Raw genomic sequence first — 22297 nt, forward strand, 5'->3', positions numbered from 1 at the left:
GAACACTAGTTCCGCAAAAGGAGCTTAGGGACAGCGCCAAGGCTCAGAGTTCAAGGCCTAGGACTGACAAAAGAAAACCAGTTTGGGAGATTCTTTCCAATTAACCACCAGAAAATTGGAAGTGGAGCTGTGGCTTGTGGCTCCAAGCGGTAGAGCAACAGCCTTAAGCAAAAAGAGTTCAGGGACATCACCCAGGCCCTGAGTTCAAGCTCCATGACTGACCCAAAAAAAAGAAAAAAGAAAAAGAAAGTGTTTTCTGAGCCTTTTTGAACCTCACCAGCTCCTTGAATCTGCCCTTTGTCCACAGTGTCGCTAATCCTTTAGCGTCTCTAATCCTCTAGCTCCTTAGCCAGAGTCTGTTTCCCTTCCCCCCTGCATGCTCCCCAACCTTGGCAGGGCCTCCCCACTCCCCAATACCCTTATTATACATTTGGACTATGGAGCAAGGTAGGCAGGTTGCGTCATCTCCGCAGACTGGAGGCTTTGGCTCCAGCCATTTTGTAACCTTTCAACACTTGGCGGATTCCTTTTTAGAAAGAGAGCTGGTGTCCAGGAGGTCTGCAGGCCCTGGCGGAAAAAAAACAGGCCTCCGAGAGTTGGGAGGCCCTGCCAACCACCCACAGGTCATTTTCCTGCCTGGGCTCTATGTCTCTCTTCTCCTGTCTCACGTGGGGGGTGAGATCTCAGGTCCATATCCAGAAGGAAATAGTCCCATTCCCAACATTTTTTTTTTTAATGCAAGTACTTGTACTCAGGGCCTCTGTGCTCTTGTTTGGCTTTTGTTCACTCAAAGCTGGCACTCTACCACTTGAGCCACGCCTCTACTTACTGCTTCTTTTGAGTTTTTCACATCTGTCTGCTGGGGTTGGCTTTCAACCGTGATCCTCACATCTCAGCCTCTTGAGTAGGTGTGAGCCAAGGGCTCCTGGTTCATTCTGAACATCTTATTCTCCCCCGGACATTCAAAAGTACATCCCCGATGGTGGACTGCCCCTGCTCAAGACATCTAACCTGACAGCCTGTCTCCCCCCTCCACCCCCAGATTGTAGAGGCCATGTTCACTGGCAGGGCAGAGGGCATAGGCTTCCTTGATTTGGTCTCTAGAGCTAAGGCCTTACCTCCTCTCCCCACAGCCCTCAGGAGAAAGCAGGCCTGGGAAGGGACTCTGTGTTCTTCATGCTACTGAAGCTTCATTTATTTTATTGCTTTTTACATTTTTGTGGTCATCCTGGGGCTTGAACTCAGGGCCTGGGCACTGTCCCTGAGCTTCTTTTGCTCAAGACTAGTGTTCTACCATTTGAGCCACAGCTGTACTTCCAGCTTTTTTGGTTGTTCATTAATGATGAGTCTCACAGACTTTCCTGCCCAGGCTGGCTTTGAACCGAGATCCTCAGATCTCAGCCTCCTGAGTAGCTAGGATTACAGGAGTGAGCCACTGGTGCCCAGTTTATTATTTTATTTAGTCTTATATTCCTGAAGTTCGTTGGTGTGGATAGAAAGACTATTGGCCTGGGTTCTAATCAAATATGCCACTAAACTCTCTTTAAGAGTTAGGGCCAGTTCAATTGACTTTCTGAGCCTCAGTTTCCCTTGTGTAAATGCAAGCTGACCTAGCACTATTCTGAAAAGCACCTCTAAGTTGAGTCCTCTAAGGTGACTCAGTGGGACCGCAGAGGTTGTTTCCTATGGGACACAGTGAACCACCCCTTGGGGTGGGACGTGGGGAAAATGACTGGTGGGGAGGGGGATTACTGTTAGCAAGGAAATGATAAACAGGTAGAGATCACGAGGCCCACTGTCAGAGGGCAGTCCTGGGTGGTTGGATAACAAAAAGTTAGTGTGGGACCCTTTCTCAAACAAATAAGCCCATCTGAGTCGTGGCTACAAGGAAGAAATAGGTAGGATTTCTGCTATCTAGAGGGCCAGCGCTGGCCAAAACAAAAATAAAAAGCAGATACCCTTAAAAAAAAACCCCCAACAACTGACAAACCAAAGGACGTGGCCCAAGTGGGAGAGGGTCTGCCTTGCAAGGCCTAGGGTTTAAACTCAGTACCACCAAAACCAAAACCAAAACCAGGAAGAAACAAACAGCCTACGCACGTCCTAGGGTGCTGGGTGCTAGGTTCCCAGGGCTACCAGCTGAGAAGTCTCCCCTGCCAGGCCATGAAGGAAACAGGAAGAGGCGTTTGGACCCTGGTTCCCAGAGTGAGAGAAAGGGGTGGGCACCCTGACCGAGGGAGCCCCGGGGATTGGCAGCGGCTGGGGGCAGGGCGGGAGGACGGCGGGGAGGAGTCAGCTTGTACACGTGAAAAACTCTGGTGGGGGCCGGGCTTCTTCCCTCCCCCTCCTCCTCCTCCTCCTCCTCCACGTCCTCCTCCTTCAGACCCCCCCCCTCCCCTTGGTCCACATCCTCCTCTTCCAGCTAAGGTTGCTCCTTCTCTGGGGGATCCGAGCACCTTTCCCGAGCCAGTAAAGCGTCTGGGCTGGGTCCCAGCTAGCGGGGCGCAGGGCGCAGGGCGCAGGGCGCAGGGCGCGGAGCCCCAGCCCCGGGCCGCCGGGCCCCCGCGGGCAGCGCGCCGGGGAGCAGGAGGTCGCCGGAGGGGCACCGCGGCACCGCGGCGCCGGGCGAGCGGAACAAAGGTAAGCCGAGCGGCCCTTAAAGGCGCCGGGCTGCCCGCGCCGGGGCGCGCGGCCGGAGGGCACGCGGTGGTCGGTGCGCGGGGAGGGGGGGGCGTTGTGTTGTCGTGTTGTGTGTGTGTGGGGGGGAGGGCCACTGCCGACTTCCAGGTGCTTAGGAGTCTGTTTGGCAGACCCCGGGATCCCCGGGACCCCCGGGACCCCCCACCCCACCCCGTGTCTGGGACTCCCTCTGTCCCCAGGCTCGGCTCAGAACCCACGAGGCAAAGTTTGCACGCAGTCGTGAACCAGGGGTCCCAGGTGACGGAAGACGCAACAGTGTGGGACCCGATGCTCCCCCCTCGCCCCACGAAAGGCTTTCTGGTCCCTGGAGAACTTTCAGGATGGGCAGGCTGGGGGATGGGGTGGGAGGCCCGAGCCCCGGGGACAACGGTGGAAGGACGCGAGACGCCCCAGGGGCGCAGCGCGGGGCTGGCAGTTAGGAGGGTCCCTGGGGAATGTGCTGTGCACGCTCTCCTGCGTCCTCTCTCCTCTCTCTCTCCCATCTCGTGGGAAGCCCCAGGAACGACTCCCCCCCCCCCATCAGCAGTGGATAAAGGGTTAATGCAGCCGTGGGAAAGGCGGGTTAGTGGCCTGTTGAGCTAAGAGACGTGTCAGGATTTCTCTGTGTTGGGGGAGAGAATTAGGAATCTGGCACGGGAATGGGGAATGGGCCAGAGGTGCCCATGCCAGCCTCTTGGGGAGCAAGTTCCCTGTCTGCAGGCCTGGTGGTTGATTTTCTGTCCTAAAGGGCCAGTGGCACCCCCTGGGCTCACAGGGGCCAGAGAAACACAGCTGTGAGAAGTGTGTGCACAACCAGATCCCCAGAACCTTGGGGTGCCCCCTGCTGCTCTCCCCACCCTTCACCCCATCCTTACTCCATCCCTAGACAACCTTCCCCAGCCATGGCCTTTGACTGCTTTCGTCTTGTCAGCATGCAGTGAGATTCTGCATAGCTGTGTGCCATCCCCACCCAGGCATGGGCACTGAGCACATTCCAGAAATCTCCAGGCCTCCTGGATCATCTGGCTGGCTGACACATCTCAAGATCCCCTACCTGGGGCTGAGAATGTGGCTCAGTGGTAGAGCACTTGCCTTGCATGCCTGAGGCCCTGGGTTCGATTCCTCAGCACCACATAAGCAAAAAGAAAAAAGCCGGAAGTGGCGCTGTGGCTCAAGTGGTAGAGCACTAGCCTTGAGCTGAAGAGCTGAGGGACAGCGCCCAGGCCCAGAGTTCAGGCCCCACGACTGGACCAAAAAAAAAAAAAAGAATAGTCTACCTGGGGCTGAGAATGTGGCTCAGTGGTAGAGCACTTGCCTTGCATGCCTGAGGCCCTGGGTTCGATTCCTCAGCACCACATAAGCAAAAAGAAAAAAGCCGGAAGTGGTGCTGTGGCTCAAGTGTTAGAGCACTAGCCTTGAGCTGAAGGGCTGAGGGACAGCACGCAGGCCCAGAGTTCAGGCCCCACGACTGGACCAAAAAAAAAAGATCCCCTACCTGTAGCTTGCCTGGAGGAGTGGGGGGGGAGGGAAGGGGTTTTAGGAAAGCTTGTGGGGGTGGGGGTGGGGTTGCCAGGAAAATGGAAGGCAGTACTGACTACCAGATTGTTTTTTGTTTGTTTGTTTGTTTTTGTCGGTCCTGGGGCTTGAACTCTGGGCCTGGGCGCTGTCCCTCAACTCTTCAGCTCAAGGCAAGCGCTCTACCACTTGAGCTACAGCGCCACTTCCGGTTTTCTGGTGGTTTATTGGAGATAGGAGTCTCACAGTCTCTCCTGCCCAGGCTGGCTTTGAACCAAGATCCTCAGATCTCAGCCTCCTGAGTAGCTAGGATTACAGGCGTGAGCCACCATCACCTGGCTACCAGCTTGTTTTATCCTGAAGAAGAATCAGGAGAGAGGGTCGTCCCACACAGGTGATGAAGCTGAAGAACTGACCTCACCCCTGACTGCAACCTGGGGGCGTCCCTAAGCCATGAGCTGCCTAGGACTGTCCCCACTGGCTGCCCAGGCTCTGCCCACTCATGACAGAGTGGCCCTTCCTGTAGAGACCTCAGGAAGTTAGATCTGATTTCCCCATGCCTTCGTGGCTGTCACTCATGGATTATCTACTCTGTGTCCCAACATCTTCACAAAGCAGGCACCATGATCCCCATTTTACAGGTCAGGCAACGGAGGCACTGAGAGATGAACATTCCCTAAGTTATGTACAGGTGGGATTCAGCCAAGCCCGCTTGTAGCTCACCCCAAGCCCTGCCCCATCCCTGCCAGGTTCCAGCCCAATCTGGAGTTCCAGGAGTCTGCCTCAGTCTTCAGAGGAAGGAAGGACAGGGCCAGGCCCCAAGTAATGAAGCTCCCGTTTGTCCTGTGCCAGGCAGAGCCAGGCTTCACCACGAGTGGCAGGAGAGAGGGACCAGATCGGAAGAGTGAATAGGCTCCTGGTCTCGCATCCCGTGGGGAGACCTCCTCCGTCTATGGAGGAGATGGGGCTGCCTCGCCCGCCGTTTCAGCAAAGCAGCTCCTACCTCACCCTGACCTCTCCTTTTCCCATGTTTTGGACTTCTGTCTGACATCTCCCTGGATCCCCTCCTCTGATTTCTTCGGTTCTTTCCTAATTAAGCTGGAGACCTGAAGGAGAGGGAGGGCAGAACCAGGGCCTTGCTTCAACTGGCTCTGTGATGCCCCTGCCCCTAAGCATCTCCTGAAATCCTCCAGCCTCAGTTTCCTCATATGGCTTCACACATGGGATCCATAATCGGAAGGGGCGTTAGGAGGGGGCGGAGGTATTGAATTTTCTTTTTTTTTTTTTTTTTTTTCGGTTGTGGGGCTTGAACTCTGGGCCTGGGCGCTGTCCCTCAGCTCTTCAGCTCAAGGCGAGCGCTCTACCACTTGAGCTACAGCGCCACTTCCGGTTTTCTGGTGGTTTATTGGAGATAGGAGTCTCATGGTCTCTCCTGCTCGGGCTGGCTTTGAACCGTGATCCTCAGATCTCAGCCTCCTGAGTAGCTAGGATTACAGGTGTGAGCCACCAGCGCCCGGCTAGTGAATTTTCTAGTGATGCCCCAGGGCTGGCTCTGGGGTAGAAACTAAATAAGAAGGCCAAGCCCTTAGACAGAGGCTTCACGCTTTTCCTGGCATGTGTGTGGAAGGGGGCGGGAGTCCTGTATGGGAGAATGGGGGAGCTGGATGGAACCCTGCCAGGAGGGACCAGGAATCTGTGCTGGGTCACCCTCCAGTTCCTAGTGAGTAAGGAAGACTGCAGGATGGAGGTTCCTTTCTGAGGTGCCTATGGGCAGCACCTCCTTTCCCTGGAGCCAGTAGGATCTTTTCCTGGTACTTAATAATTTGCAGTCCCTGTTCTGCTCGGTTGTCCATGAGGGAGTAGCTGGCCCGGGTCCAGACCCACCTGATTAGCTTCACCCCTTTGGGAGTAAGTCATGTTTCTCTGTGTCCCTCCTTAACCCCTCTTTCCTCTACCCTGGATCCTTTGCCCTTGCCCTCCAGGTATTTGCTGCTGAGTGGACACTTTCCTAGCTCAAGGGATAGGGACAGATCAAGGTTAGCCTGTCCTGGCCCTTGCAGCGCGCGCATGCACACACACACACACACACCTTTGATGGTCAGTGGCTCAGTTTCACCAGGACTGGGCCCAACCCATGGCACCACAGCAAATTGGGAAGCAGGGAAGCTGTGAGCATATCTCAGCCAGCTCTGAAGCCTGTGGGCACCCACAATTCTGCCTGTAGAGGAGGGGGGGAAACCAGGGAAGCAAGTGTGAAGTTTGGCTTTGAACTGAAAAGGGTGGATGTTCCCTGGCAGCCCGTGTGACTCCGGTGTTCTGGAAGACTTTTTGTTGGTGGTGGTGGTGGTTGTGGGGCTTGAGCTCAGGGCCTTGGTGCTGTTCCTGAGCTTTTTTCATTCAAGACTAGTGCTCTACCATTTTGGGCCACAGCATCACTTTCAGTTTTCTAATGGTTAATTAGAGATAAGAGTCTCCGGGCCTTTCCTGCCTAGGCTGGCTTTGAACCTCAATCCTCACATTTTAGCCTCCTGAGTAGTTAGGATTGCAGATGTGAGCCACCAGCAGCACCCAGCTATTCTGGGAGACTTTAACTTACTCATTTGAAGGGATAGTGGTAAAACTCATTCCTTGTGGAGGCTCAATAATTGTCCTACCCTGTCAACCTCAAAACCCATTAATGAGGTCTTCCCTGAAAATGGGTGGAGTAGACAAGCCTCTTAATGTCTGGTTGATGCATTCATTATTTGCCTGTATTTACCTGCTGTATTTACGTCTCCTTTCCACCTTGGGTGGAGTCAGGTTAAGGGCCTGGGGTTACTTTAAATCTTGCCTCTGTCACTCAATAACTGCTTGCCTTGAGGTCAAGTAATCTCTGGCCCAAGTTTCAGACTCAGCTTTAAAATTGGGAGGATAAGAGTACTATTACCTCCTGTGGCTGGGAGCATTCCGATGGCGTCATGTCCTCATACTCTTGGCTTTACCTGATGGTATTATGGAGGGCTGATGGCTGGCACGTGGCTCGTGGCCTCTACTTGACATCTTTTCTACCTGACATCTTTTCTAAAGTGGATCCTGGTAGATATCATAGCTCAGGTCCCAAATTAGGAAAGAAATTCTCTTTCCTAAAAGGATTCGACCAGCCAGGCATTGTGCTGTACACCAAAATCTCAGCTATTGGGAGGCTGAAGCAGAAGGATGTGGTGGTTGACCAGCCTCTGAGATACATAGTAAGAGCCTGACTTTTTTTTTTGGGGGGGGGGGGGGGGGTCCGGTCGTGGCCTAAACTCTGGGCCTGGGCGCTGTCTCTCAGCTCTTCAGCTCAAGGCTAGTGCTCTACCACTTGAGCCACAGTGCCACTTCCGGCTTTTTTCTTTTTACTTATGTGGTGCTGAGGAATGGAACCCAGGGCCTCAGGCATGCAAGGCAAGTCGCTCTACCACTGAGCCATCTTCCCAGCCCAAGCTTATGCATTTTTTGGGGGGGGTCTGGTTGTGGGGCCTGAACTCTGGGCCTGGGCGCTGTCTCTCAGCTCTTCAGCTCAAGGCTAGTGCTCTACCACTTGAGCCACAGTGCCACTTCCGGCTTTTTTCTTTTTACTTATGTGGTGCTGAGGAATGGAACCCAGGGCCTCAGGCATGCAAGGCAAGTGCTCTACCACTAAGCCACCTTCCCAGCCCATAAGAGCCTGACTTTAAAAAAGGAAGGAAAAAAAAAAAAAGCCTGGAGGCTGAGATTTTGAGGATTGAGGTTCAAAGCCAGCCAGGGCAGGAATGTCTGTGAGACTTTTATCTCCAATTAAGAAAAACAACAACAACAAAACATCAAAGTAGATCTATAGCTCAAGTGATAAAGCAGTAGCCTAGAGCAAAAAAAGCTCAGGGATGGCACCCAAGCCCTGAGTTCAAGCCCCGTAACTACCACATCTGAAGCCTAGAACAGGAAATTCCATGAGACTCATCTCCAGGAGTGTGGCTGGAGGCCTGGCTCAGGTGGTAGAGCTCCAGCCAAGGAGGGAAAGCATCAGATACTGTTTGAGTCCCAGTATGGGGACAGTGAAGAGAAAAAGCTGGAAGTGGAGGTGTGTGGTTCAAGTGGTAGAACACCAGCCTTGAGCACAGAAAGCTCCTGAGGGACAGTACTAAACTGTGAGTTCAAGCCTGCCCTCCCCCCACATGTTCCTCTCCTTATTCTACTCTGAATACCTGTTCCACGTGGTCGTTATCCCAGGAAATTCTTAAAGAAGTCTGCCCTTTCCTCCTGGCAATCCCCTCAGGAACCAGTCTTTCCTCTGCTCTCAACCACCTAGTAAGGAGACCCTAGGGGGAGACCAGGCCCAGGCTGGGGTGGGGGTGGGTGTATGGTCATCGAGTCCATGTCCTGGTGCTGGAGGACATCAGGTAGAAGCAGCTACATCTCCACACTAGATGGCAAGGTTCCTAGATCCTCTCCCTGAGCCTGACAAGGACACTCGCGGCCAGCACCTGTGCTGTGGCTAGCCCAGGTGCCACATTCTATGCTGACACCAGACCTGATGAGGCTCCTTCTCTGGAAGGTGACCCTGAATGGGCCGCTGATTCCTTGGGCTATAGGGCCCTGTAACCCAAGGGGACAGAGAGAACACTCAGCTGCAAATCACAAGCCCACTCCTCTGTCTCAGCTCCAGGCAGCTACTCTGAATAGTGTTGGGCCTGTTGCTATTTCATCAAAGTCTTGCCTTCTTGCCTGAAGATCAAGAATACAGGCCGAGGGGGCTGGGAAGGTGGCTCAGTGGTAGAGCGCTTGCCTTGCATGCATGAGGCCCTGGGTTCAATTCCTCAGCACCACATAAGCAAAAAGAAAAAAGCCAGAAGTGGCGCTGTGGCTCAAGTGGTAGGGCGCTAGCCTTGAGCTGAAGAGCTGAGGGACTGCGCCCAGACCCAGAGTTCAGCCCTCACAATCAACCAAAAGAAAAAAAAAGAAAAAAAAAGAATACAGGCCTAGGGTTTTTTGTTTGTTTGTTTCAGTATTGGGGCTTGACCTCAGGGCCTGGGCGCTGTCCCTCAGCTCTTTAGCTTAAGGCGAGTGCTCTACCACTGGAGCCACTGCGCCACTTCCAGTTTCTGGTGGTTAATTGGAGATAAGAGTCTCAGGGACTTTGCTCCCTGGATTTGAACAGGTGATCCTCAGATCTCAGCCAACCAGAGTAGATCTGCGGCACCATAGCATTTTTGCTCAAGGCAGGCACTCTATCACTTGAGCCACAGTTTCACTTTTGGCTTTTTTTGTTGGTTAATTGGAGGTAAGAGTCTCAAAAGACTTTCCTGCTCAGGTTGGGTTTGAACTATGATCATCAGATCTCAGCCTCCTAAGTAGCTAAGATGATAGGCATGAGCCAAGGCACTGGGCTTTTGACTAGGGGCTTTCTAAAGCCACCCAAGCTGGTTTGTAGCCTGCTTTTGCCAGTGTACTGTGCCTCAGGAGAAACTCACCTCTGTTCTCTAACCTTCAGAGCCATGGTGCTGCTGGGTACCTAATCCTTGCCATGGTTCTGATGGGCATCCTCTCAACTTGGAGGAGAAAAGCATTCCCAGAGGAGGAGATGCTGGATTCTCCAGGCTCAATAGCACTGTTAGCAAACTGTGACCCTTGACTAACTTCTGCCTGAGCTAAGAAAAATGTAAACAACAATAACAAAAAAAATTGAAGTGTTTGGAGAAAAAAATCAAAAACAGAAAACAAAACTTTGAAGCACTTCAAGTGACATAAAATTCATGTTTTAGCCTCATCAAGTCAAGTTTTATGGGGCAAGCCACGTTCATGTGTGTGTGCATGCACATGTGCACAAGCACACATGTGTGTCCATGTGCATGTGCACCAGTTCTAAGGTGTGAACTTAGGGCCTGGGCACAAACTTCGCTTTTTCACTCAAGGTTGGTGGTACTCTACTACTTGAGTCATAATTTTACTTTTAGCTTTTCTTGGTAGCTAATTGGGATGTAAGTCTCATGGACTTTCTTGCTTGAGCTGGCTTTGAACCATGATCCTCAGGTCTCAGCCTCCTGAGTAGCTAAGATTACAGGCGTGAGATACCCACACCCAGCTTCCTCTGTCTCTCTTTTACAAAGGGAGCAGGGCATAGTTGCTGTGGATGCTGGCTGGGCCTGCAGAGCCCACAATATCATCTGCCCTCTTACAGAAAAAGCTTACTGACCCGGTCTCAAGATAAGCCTCGTTCTCCTTGGGCCCTGCCTTAAATCTCTCTGACATCTCTAGCTAAAAATACTTTCTTTTTATTTAAAAAGAAGCATTGCCCTTTTCCTACTAGGTAAGCAATAAATGTCCATCATGGAAATGTTAGAAGATACAGATAAGCACAAAAGGAGACATTCAAATTATCCAGAATTCTACCACCCAGAGATAGCTACTATTGGCATTTGCCCTAAAGCTGCCTCATTTATATTTAGGTTACGTGCAGTAAAAGCATCTCTATGTATGTATGTGTGTGTGTGTGTGTGTGTGTGTGTGTGTATGTATGTATGTATGTATGTATGTGACACATGTGGATATCTGAGGCCCATACAGCTTCCCCTTCTTCACTTGAAAGCGCCTCTCAAAGTGGACCTGTGGGGACACGATTGAGAGGTGCCAGACAGGCAGGCAGGAAGTTGGGCCTCCGTTCTGAGGTTCAGTCTGAGGCTCCAGGGCTTTGAGGGGCTGAAGCTGTAATCTGGGAGTCATCAGCATGGGGTGGAGGGTGGGGTTCCATCACGGGAGAGGATGAGGTCACCCAGGAAATGTGCAGAGAGGGGAAGAGCAAGGGCCAAAGAGGGAACTGTGGGTGCGCCACCATTCAGGGACAGGTAGAGGAAGTGAGTCCACGGGACCTAAGGAGGGAGAAGGAAGTGGACAGGACCCAGGAGGTCGGGCTGTCAGGGAGGCCACAGCGTGGAGTCTAGGACAGGATCTGAGTGCGTGCTTGTGAACCCAGCGAGTGACTGCAGAGGACCCTGGGCTGGTTGGTGAGTGGATTGACGAGGGACAGTTAGAGAACAGTGAACAGCTGAGGGCTGGGCAGAGGAGGCCGGCAGCCTAGGTCTAGGTAACAGCCTTGGCCCAGCTTGGGCCTTTTACCCTAGCTACTGAGATGAGATGGTAACGGGGCCGGGGGGGGGGGGGGAGGGGACGGGGGGGGGGGGGGTCTCCTGTCAGGATGTGGATGGAATAGTTGGGGCCTGGCTGGTGGGAGCTGAGTATAAATAGGACGATGGTTAAGAGATGCCGGGAAGTCCTCCCCTCCCTCTCCCCGATCATGAGACCCAGGTCCCCAGGGATGTCAGGGTTCCGAGGCCCCTGCAGTTCTGTTGCTAAAGTTGGGCATAGACAGAAAAATCAGAGCTGTGAATAAAGATTTGTGACAGGCCACCGGGAAAGTAGGGCTTCTAGTGTTGACATAAGGGCAGCAAAGGGGTGAACTTGAAGCCCCCACTTTTTTTTTTCTCCCAGTCCTGGGGCTTCAACTCAGGGCTTGGACACTGTTCCTGAGCTGTTTTTGCTCGAAGCTAGCACTCTACCCCTTGAACCATGGCACTACTCCGGCTCTTTCTGTGTATGTGGTACTGAGGAATCAAACCCAGGGCTTCGTGCATGCTAGGCAAGCACTCTACCACTAAGCCACATTCCCATCCCTCCCCCACTTTTTTCCCCCTAGTTTGTCCTTACTTTCAGTAAGGTGGGCTTACTTTCAGTAATGGTGGACTGAGGTATAAGCCATTCCGTGGGGATTTAAGGACAAGGAGGTTGTAGACTTGAGTATTTCAAAACAAAAATGTAAAAAGTATTGATAGAGAGTTTTAGTTTTAATTGCTTCATAATTATACAGATTTATAGGGTGCAGCGTGCAGTTTCGATTCATGTGTAGGTACATTGTATAATGATGCAGCCAGAGTAATGAACACATCCATCTTCTCAAACTTATCATTTCTCTGTGGTGAGAGAACACACAAAATCCTCTCACAGCTCTTTTGAAGTAGACATCACTATAGTCTCCCTTCCATGCAACAGAATCCCAGAAGTTATTCCTCCTCCTCTAATTCCTGTTCTCCTCAGCAGCTTGCAACAACCATACATAGCCCTCTCTACATCTATGAGAACAACCTTTTTTTTCCCAAAAGTGCTGGTCCTGGGGCTTGAACTCAGGGCCTGGGTACTGTCGCTGAGCTTCTTTTGCTCAAGGCTAGCTCTCTACCACTTGAGTCACAGCTCATCAACTTCTTCTGGCTTTTTTGATAGTTTAGTGGAGATAAGAATCTCAAGGACTTTCTTGCCCAGGCTGGCTTTGAACCACAGTTCTCAGATCTCAGCCTCCTGAGTAGCTAGGATTACAGGTGTGCACCATTGGCCCCCAGCTCAGAACAGCCTTTTTTGATTCCACATATGAGTAGGCTCATGATATATATCTGTCTCTGGCTTATTTATTTCACTTAGCATAATGTCCTCTACGTTCATCCATATCTCAAATGGCAGAGCTTTCTTTAAAAAAAAAAAAAGATGGCTGAATACTTGAGCTGAAGAGCTGAGGGACAGCACCTAGGCCCAGAGTTCAGGCCCCATGACTGGACCCCCCCAAAAAAATGGCTGAATAGTATTCTATTATGTCTGTGTATAATATTTTAAAAAACCCAACCATCCATCAGTTGATGGACACTTAGGTTGTCCCATATTTTGATTTTTTTTTTTTATTTTGCCAGTCCTGAGGCTTGAAGTCAGGGCCTGGGCTCTGTACCTGAGCCTCCCTATGCTCAAGGCTAGTGCTCTACTTACTTAAGCCACAGTTCCACTTTCAACTTTTTCTGTTTATGTACTGAGGAATTGAACCCAGGGCTTCAGGCATGCTAAGCTAGCACTCTACCACTAAGCCACATTCCCAGCCCACCCACATTTTGATTATTATAAATAATGCTGCAGTAAATATAGGAAGAGAAGATGTTTCCTTGGTGTACAGATTGTATTTCCTTTGGGTGTATACTTAGCAATAGAATTTCTGTTTTTGTTTTGTTTTGCTCATCCTGGGGCTTAAACTCAGAGCCTTGCACTCTTAATCAACTTTTTCACTCAAGGCTGACAGTACCAATTGAGCTATGCCTTCAGTGCCAGCTTTTTGGCTAGTTAATTGGTGCTAAGAGTTTCTTGGATGTGTCTGCAGGGGGTTGACTTTGAACATTATCCTCAGCTCTTAGCCTCCTGAGTAACTAGTATTACGGGTGTGGGCCACTCGCATGAGGCTATGGAGCAGTGGGTTTTCTGGATCACAGACTTTGAGTGAGGGGGATGAAAGCCCTTCCTTGAGGGTCTAGGAAGAGAGTTGCCCCAAGAAGCCGGCCGGGAGGGCGGGCAGGCTGGCCCTGTCTGGGAGGCAGTTCCTACCTAGATCCCTGGCTTCCCCTCTGGGGAAGTGACATTTGAGTTGAGTTTGGGAGTGGTTTTACCAAGGGAAGAATTGAGGAAGGACATTCCAGGCCAAGTGGACGCCATGTTCTATAGAGCTGACAGAGGGCACCTTGTACTGTCCTATCACGTGGAAGTCCAGATTGCAGCCCAGCCTTAGCTGGTCCCCAAAGAGATAAAAAAGAAAATACCAGACCATGTTATATGTGCCTCTGTTCCTTGAACCCCCAAAAGCCAGAAGGGAGTAGGGTGAGAAATAAGGCAGGAGCCATTTGAAGGGGTCAAAATCCAGGCCTGAGCCTCCCCAGCATTTGCCCTGTGAGTCTCCGGAATTCTACCCTTGCATGAAGAGAGTCTAGCAAGGTCCTAGGCCCTCCCAGCCTTCTCCCCACAAGCCCTGGGGGCCCCAGCATGCTGTGCATTGGATTGGATTGAAATCTCTCATAAGAGTTTCTCTCTCCTCAGTCCACACCTTGCTCTGCTGTGAGCTCCCAGCCTGGAGGCCTGCTCTGATCTCTGTTGAGAGCTGCTGCTGGTTAGAGAGTCCCCCTGTTTGCTTCAGCCCCCCATCCTGCTGCCATCTGGGCCACTGTGACCAGGAAAGGGCTGCTAGGAGACAGCTGAAGCCCTGAGCCATTGCTGGTCATGTGACCAGCACCCTGTGGGCCAGGTCCTCGGTCAGGCTCTAGAGTGTGACCGTGAGTGAGACCTGGCCCCTGCCCATGTCCAGGCAGGTACCCTCCTTAGGAATGTGATTGTGCCATAGGAGCAACCGAGGAGGGGCCTCCCCCCAGCCTGGCTGAGCCAGTCAAGGCCCAGACTAGGGGAAGATTGAGGGGCACCATGGAGAGAGGTCACAGCTGACTTAAGCCCTCAGGGCTAGGAGCACTGCTGGCTTCACCCTAAGTCCTTCACCCACCTATCTTGGGCACCAATCCTTAGGTCCCTCTGAGACCCAAGAGCAGTAGCGACACCAGGTGATCCAGGAGTCTGACCCAGGGCTGGTCAGCAGCGGGACGGCCTGATCAAGCCCAGGGAGAGGGCAGGGCCTATGCCTACACAGGCCCAACCAAACCCAACAACTAAGACTGGAGCAAGCCCACGCTGGAGGAGATAAGGTCCCTGCCTAGCCTGAACATGGAAGGAAGTGTGCCAAGGTTTATCACACAGCAAAACATGTCCTAGAGCTTCGGGTGACTACGAATGGTCTCTGTCCTTGCGGGGTGCAGGGTTTGTGTATCTTCAGGTCTTTGTGATAGGATGGTCTCATTCCTTCCACAGACTTAAGCCCTGCTGAGGTCTGGTGTGAGATTCTGGGGGAACACATGATGGAGGCCCTCTGTTTTTGTCTCCATGAGGGTCAGAGGCTGGTCCTGAGGGTACCCAGGCTGCTGTGGAAGCCCAGAGGAGGCAAACTTGACCTTGAAGAGGGAGTCGGGGTCACGCACAGTCTTTTAGGGGAAGTGACATGCGGAGTTGGCTTAGGAGTGGTTTTACCAAGGGAAAAAGTGAGGAAGGACAGCCCAGGCCAAACTGGTGGCTGGTGCCAAGCCTGTGGGTGTGAGTGGAAAACTCACTTCCACGTGAGTTTTCTTCCTGGGAGCACCACCTAAGTTCCTTCAGAATGGAGGGGTGAGAGCTGACACTCAGGAACTCAGACACGGGAGGCCTGATCAGGACGCTGGAGCCTGGTCTTTTCCTGAGAGCGCTGTTCTCTTGGAAAGGCTTTGCACAGGGGAGAGACATCATCAGAAAGCAAGTTGAGAAAATAAAGTCTAGCCGCCTGTAGTGATTAGATCGGAAGGTAGGCATCATCCTGTTAGCAGACAAGGAAACTGAGGCAGGGACTGTCTTCCTAGGACACAGTGCTAGCAAGTCTGACATGAAATGGAATGGACGTTTGGGAAGTAAGGCTGGACGGCTTGTGGCCCTCATCATAGGATTTCTCTGGATAGAGTGAGGCACTGTGGACACTCTACCACTGAGCTCTGCCCCCAGCACCAAAAACACAGAACAGAGACCCTGCTGAGCCCGGACACTTCACCTCCGACCCAGCTTCTTGCAGGTCAGCTGAGCGAGCACACTCCCGGAAGGCCTGTGCCAGCTTCCTGATCACAAACAGGCTGTGGGAATGTTCTAGGAGCCCCGACGCTGTCCAGAGCATCTGTTCCCTGGCAGAGTGAGTGCGGGCCTGTCTGCCCGCCTTGGTTCTGGCCACCCAGGAGGCCCAGCCTGCAGCCTCTCCCCTTGGCTGGGATCGGGGAAGGTCAGTGTAGGGCACAGGAGTGGCTGGCAGCCCTGAGATCTGTCCAGCTGGGCACAGCAGAGGTGGTGGAGGGGAAGGAGATGGTATCTGCTGGCTCCTTGCAGCCAGGCTGTCCCCGAAGGAGGAGGAAGTGTCCCTGAGGCCCAGCTCCTGACGTCTGCAAGCCTGCTCAGCCATGGCCTCTGGTTCTTTGAAATTCCCCCAAGGTGCCCATGGCTGAATGGCCAAGTTAGGAGCAGGAAGTTAGGAGGGCTCCAGCTGGTGTCCGGCCTTTGAGATAGAGGGTCAGGCCCTCCGTGGGCAGTGGCCAGTCTTGTCCTTTGTCCCCTTGCCCTTGGGCTCACAGCGAAACAGAACAGAGGCTGGGTACTGGCCAGTGGCTCACACCTGTCATCCTAGCTACTCAGGAGACTTGAGATTTGAGGATCACAGTTCAAAGCCAGCCTGTGAGGAAAGTATGTGAGACTCTTTAATGAGCCACAAAGAGCTGGAAGTGGATCTTGGCTGAAGTGGTAGAGCCCTAACCTTGAGCCTGGACCCTTTGCCCTGCCCTGGCCTGGCCCTGCCCTGTGTGAGCAGAGGACCTGCCTCCCAGGCCCTTACTCCATTCAACCCTGTAGTTCTGGCTAAGAACCCCCTTCTCCCTTTCCCATCCCAGGTCAGGGCAGTATGGGGAAGGGAAGGCGGTGGGCGCCATTAGATTTGGTTTGCCATGTGTCTTCTTTCTGGCAGCTCTTTTTTGGTCAGTCGTGGGGCTTTAACTCTGGGCCTGGGCGCTGTCCCTGAGCTCTTCAGCTCAAGGCCAGCCCTTGAGCCATAATGCCACTTCTGGTTTTCTGGTAGATAATTGGAGATAAGAGTTTCACAGACTTTCCTGCCCAAGCTGGCTTTGGACCGCGATCCTCAGATCTCAGCCTCCTGAGTAGCTAGGATTACAAGCGTGAGCCACCACAGTGATTCCCTTCTGGCCTCCTCTCCAGGCATGCTGCAGTTAGAGCACATAGCAGACTCACTTCTGCCTCAGGACCTTTGCACCTGCTTTCTTCTTGATGACCTGCTTTCTCATGAAGTTCCCTGACCTATACCTACTCTGAATTCTTTCTCTCTCTCTCTCTCTTTTTCTTCAGTTGTAGGGCCTGAACTCTGGGCCTGGGCACTGTCCCTCTGCTCTTCAGCTCAAGGCTAGCCCTCTACACTTGAGCTACAGCACCACTTCTGGCTTTTTCTGTTTATGTGGTACTGAGGAACTGAACACAGGGCCTCATGCATGCAAGGCAAGCACTCTACCACTGAGCCACCTTCCCAGCTCCTCTTTTTTTTTTATCTTTTTTTTAAAAATTTGTACACAGTAATAATACAGTAGGGGGTTCATACATGCATCCAGTAGGCTTTGAACAAGTTACTCTCCCCTTTATAGTTTATGGATAGATAATCAGACAAACAGACAGTTATACAGATACATAGGTAGATATATAGATAGTCAGAAAGATAGGCTGATAGTCAGATAGACTGATCGAAAGACAGAAGTTCAATTTGCTTGTCTATTTTATTTATTTATTTATTTATCCGTCCCTTGTGGGGCTTGAACTTAGGGTCTGGGCACTGTCCCTGAGACTCTTTGTGCTCAAAGCTAGTACTCTACCACTTGAGCCACAAGGCCACTTCCAGTTTTTGAGTGGTTAATTGGAGATAAGAATCTCATGGGGAAGCTGAAATAAGGATACAGGTTGAATCATTGTAACAATGAGATATACAAGATACTATGTTGAAAAAGGGCTGGGGGAGGTGTTGGGGAGGTGGGAGGGAAGGGATGGTAGGGGAAAAACCACAGGAGGGTCTAACAATGCTGGATAGTAAATGCACCCATTACCTTACTCATGTAACTGTAACCCCTCTGTACAGTATCTTTACAATAGATATATTTTATTATATATATATATATATATATATTAGAAAAGAAAAGGTAAAAAGAATCTCATGGGGACTTCTCTGCCCCAGCCGGCTTCAAATTTTGATCCTCAGATCTCAGCCTCCTGAGTAGCTAGGATTACAGGCGTGAGCCACCAGTGCCTGGCTTGCTTGTCTCTTGTAGTGTGTGCATCCTCTTGCCCCAATCAAGGTGTATCAGGGCAGAGGTTGGGGATGGAGTTCATTGCTTAGCATGTGTGAGGTGCTGGGTTCAACCCACAGCAGTTCAAAAAGGAAAAAGAGAAATGGCAGCACGCAGGAGGGCAGGACTTAATGTCTTTCCCTTTCCCGTGGGTTCTGGCGGCCAGCAACCATGGCCGGCATGGGCAGGGGCAGAGTGAGTGCTGGGATAAGTAAGCAGAATGACAGAATGACGTAGAGTAGACGAGCACGTCACTAAATCGCTGTCACACAGCCTACTAGCAGTGGCTCCAAAATCCCGCCTGGGTTTGTCTAACTGTGGATTCAGAATAGGAGGAGGCAGGAAGGCCAGAAGAGAGAAGGGCACGCTTCCAGCCCAGGCCATGGGTCAGGAGCACAGCAGAGCCATGTGGCCACACCCTTAGCCACGACCAGGAAATGGCTGCAGGTCAGTTCCCCTCCAGGCACCACGGTGCCCTTCCTGGGCCTCCCCTGGCAGCTGACTAGCAACCCAGCCAGGGTAAACTGATCACTGACCAGTGCTGGCTTTCCTCCTGGCCTGGCTCCCCTTCCTTCTCCTGTGACACCTGCTCCTCCACCCCTGCAGGAAGTGCTGGGCAGCTGCTGTGTGTGCAGGCAGAAGTGACAGGCAGGCCTACCTGGTGGAGGGGGGAGGGGAGCATGCTTGTCCACGTCACAGCTCCAGAGGGGCCTCTGCTCTGCCATCTTCTTTATGCCACCCTGCCTGGCCACTCCCCTAGACCCCATCGCCCTCTTCCCCTGGCACCAATTGCACGGGACAGCCCCAGATGGCTTCCTGGCCTCGGGACAAAGGCCACACTGTGCCTGGGCCTGGGTTGGGTCACACTGAGGCTCTGTCCCCAGTTTGTGGGGGGAGGGAGGATGGGCAGATAGCACCAAGGTGACAGGCCTTTTTCCTGTCTCCCTTCCCCCCACCTCAGCCCCCAAAGCTGAGGAGCTGATTCTCCCAAGGGAAAAGTGACAGAAACATCTTGTGTCTTGAGCCAAGGAACAACAGATCATTCACTGCCCCCAGTACCCTGTCACCCCCAGGACCCTGCCCGGTTCAATGCCCTGATTGTCCCGCTCTGCTCACCACCCCCATCCCTGCTGCCTGCTTCCCTGGAACCATCAGGAAGTTCATCCCTGTGTCTGACCTCCATCCCTCCCCACCTCGGTGACAACTTGCTTCCCTCTGATTTCTTCCCCAGTGGGCTGAGACACAGCTGGGTCTCATCGCTCTGCAACACTTCAGCCCTGCATTCCTGCCCAAGTCAGCTGTCCCCACTTCCCCCCTCTCCCCCCACCTCCCTGTCCCACCCCAGGCGGAGCTGGTGGCTCCTTGGGGGGCGCAGGTGTGATTTGAGGGCGGTTCTCATCTGTCTGGCTGAAGTTGGGAGCCTCACTCTCAGGAGGCCTGAATGGGCTCCCCTCCGTCTGCCTGGCCGATCGGAGCGTGAGATTTATGGCAGCTACCGGTAGATTCCTGAGCCACAACCCTGGCGTGCCATCTCGTAAATCGCAGCCTGCAAGACAGCTTTATGGGGGAGCCCTGATCCCTCCTGGCAAAGCTCGATGTCAGGAATCCAGGTGCTGCTTCCAGCGCCCCACCTTTGATGACCATGACAGAGGAGCCTGGGGCGTTTTGGTGTGGGCAGCACAGGTGTGTGTACTTGCCGACAGAGGCAGCGGCTCCTGATCTAGTGTGCCCTAGTGTGCCTTCCCTCTGACCCCTCTGACCCTGACTCCCCTACTCCCCCAGCACACAAGGACAGGCTGGAAACCTCAGCTCTTCCCGAGGCTCTACGCACTTTCCAACCACTGATCCGGAGCACACCATTAGAGCTGCATTGAAAATGTATCTTCTGGGGCTGGGAAGGTGGCTCAGTGGTAGAGCACTTGCCTTGCATGCACAAGGCCCTGGGTTCAATTCCTCAGCACCACATAAGCAGAAAAAGCCAGAAGTGGTGCTGTGGCTCAAGTGGTAGCCTGCTAGCCTTGAGCACAGAAAGGCTCAGGGACAGTACCCAGGCCCTGAGTTCAAGCCCTACAACCAACAAATAAAAATGTCATCATCTGGCTGCACACTAGTGGCTCCCACATGTGGCTCATACCTGTAATCCTAGCTATTCAGGAGGCTGAGATCTGAGGATCTAGGTTGGAGGCCAGCCCAGTCAGGAAAGCTTGTGAAACTCTTTTTTTCTTTTTTTTTTGGTCCAGTCGTGGGCCTGAACTCTGGGCCTGGGTGCTGTCCCTCAACTCTTCAGCTCAAGGCTAGCGCTCTACCACTTGAGTCACAGCGCCACTTCTGGCTTTTTTTTTTTTCTGCTTATGTGGTGCTGAGGAATTGAACCCAGGGCCTCATGCATGCAAGGCAAGCGCTCTACCACTGAACCACCTTCCCAGCCTGCTTGTGAAACTCTTATGTCCAATTAACCACTTAAAATCTTTGAGCTGTGGCTCAAAGTGGTAGAGCCTCCATTGAGCAAGAAAGTTCAGGGATGGTGCCCAGGCTCTGAGTTCAAGCACCACAACTGACCCCCCCCAAAAATGCATTTTCTGCCAGGTGTGGTAGGTCATGCCTGCAGTCCAATCCCTCAATAGAATGAGGCTGAAGATCCAGAGTTCAAGGCTAGCCTGGCCTATATATTGAGGTCCTATCTCAAAAAAAATACAATAAATAAAATGAGACATTTTTTTTTAATAACACGTTTTCCTTGCCTACCATGTGCAGGCCCTGGGTCAGCTCCCTGGATAGTAGAAAAAAATAAATCATTTTCCCAGTCAGGCCTACAGAGCCCCAGGGGTGAGACCCAGGAAGATGTTTTTTTTTTTTTTTTTTGTCACCCTGCTCACTGGTGATATTAATGTTCAGCCAGCATTGCAGACAATGATCTGTACAGAGAACATCCCAGCCTGCCACCACATGAAGTCTCCCCGCCCCGGGGGACACTGGCCGAACACTGTACCCCAAGGTGTAAGGCAGGGGGGGATGCCCATTGGGAACCGGCTGTCCAGACATCTGGCCCTCACAGCCCAGAAGTGGCTGGCTGCAAGAGTGAGGCTGGGTGGATGATGAGGATCGGCAGAAGCGGATGAAGAGCTCTGAGCTGCCTTAACATGGAGGCAGCCTCGCCAACCCCCGAGTCCCCTGAGCTCAGGGTCCGTACTTCAGCCACCTCTGCAACCCGAGTGCCCAGCACAGGATAGCACAGAGTAGGTGCTCAGGTCATCATTTTGCTGAACCGAGTCAGACATCAGAGCTCTTGGCAGAGATAGGCTTTGCTGGCACCAGCCTGGGCGGGGGGGGGGGGGGGGGAGCATGCAGGGGGAGCGTGCAGGCCTGCAGAGGCCAGGAGGCTGTGATCATTAAGCAAAGCAAACATGTTACTGACCCATAATCCCTTAAACCAGAAAGATTCAGGAGGGGCCTGGTTGCCTTGGCAACGAAGCCCTGGCCAGTAGCAGGCCTGAGCATCCTCCAGGAGGGTACTGAGTCCAGAATGAGGGGGGAGCTCAGGGGCCCCCCATCCTGGGCGGGGGGGAGGGAGGGAGGGTTGTGCAGCCGCTAGGCCCCTGCTGCCCCTCTGCAGTTGGAGGGGCCTGGGGAGGCTGGAGGCGGCTGCCCTGGGAGCTGATGAAATCGTGGGGGCAGCACTGCTTTGGGGTTCAGGGCCTATGAGCAGCGGGCCATGGGAGCTGGGCTGCTGGGGAGAGAACCTTCTTTCCTGGCTGAAGCATGGCCCTGCAGAGCTGCCCCCACCCATACTGCGTACCCAGCCGAGGACACCCTGCCTGCCCTGGGGCTCCAGCCTCCCCTTCTCTGCGGCTGACTCTGTTTCCGGCCAACTTCTGTGCTTCTCGAGCCTTCTGGCTGCTCCAGACCCATGCATCTGCTCCAGACCCATGCATCTGCTCTTTTCCCAGCTCCTGGGGACCTAGCATAAGCCAGGGTCACTTCTGGTGACAATGGCACTTCCGATGTCAGTATCAAGGTAGAATGGGGCTTGGAGCAGAGGGTGTCAAAAGGCCTGGGCCACGGTGAAGGGCAGCTGTGGACACCAGTCAACAAGGCCCTTACCAGAGCTTCTGCCTGAGAATACCCCAGTGTCTCCCCTCCGACGACCCCAGCCCTCCCCGAGCCCTGGAGACCCCAGCAGTGCTCTAGATTGTGCGTTAGCCCCACAGTCCCACCCAGTAGGATTGGGACCCTCTTCCCTGGGGAGCGGGATGGCTGAGTCACCAGAGGGAGATATGAGTTAGGCCCTCAGGGAGCTGGGAGTC

General features: G+C 53.0%; 1 protein-coding gene across 2 annotated transcripts in view; it reads left to right on the forward strand.

The window, feature by feature from the left end:
• Positions 1-2582: 2582 nt before the first annotated feature.
• Positions 2583-22297, forward strand: part of Cdk18 (cyclin-dependent kinase 18) — a 30831-nt gene continuing 11116 nt past the window's right edge. Inside the window, exon 1 of one of the 2 annotated variants that reach the window (XM_013017513.1) lies at positions 2583-2640. The gene's annotated coding sequence lies outside the window, so the exon portion shown is untranslated. The remainder of the gene's footprint in view (positions 2641-22297) is intronic. The other variant, XM_013017514.1, reaches the window with a different exon arrangement.

The sequence above is a fragment of the Dipodomys ordii genome, unplaced genomic scaffold (genome assembly GCF_000151885.1).
Source record: "Dipodomys ordii isolate 6190 unplaced genomic scaffold, Dord_2.0 Scaffold35, whole genome shotgun sequence".
In the NCBI taxonomy this organism is placed as follows: Eukaryota; Metazoa; Chordata; class Mammalia; order Rodentia; family Heteromyidae; genus Dipodomys; species Dipodomys ordii.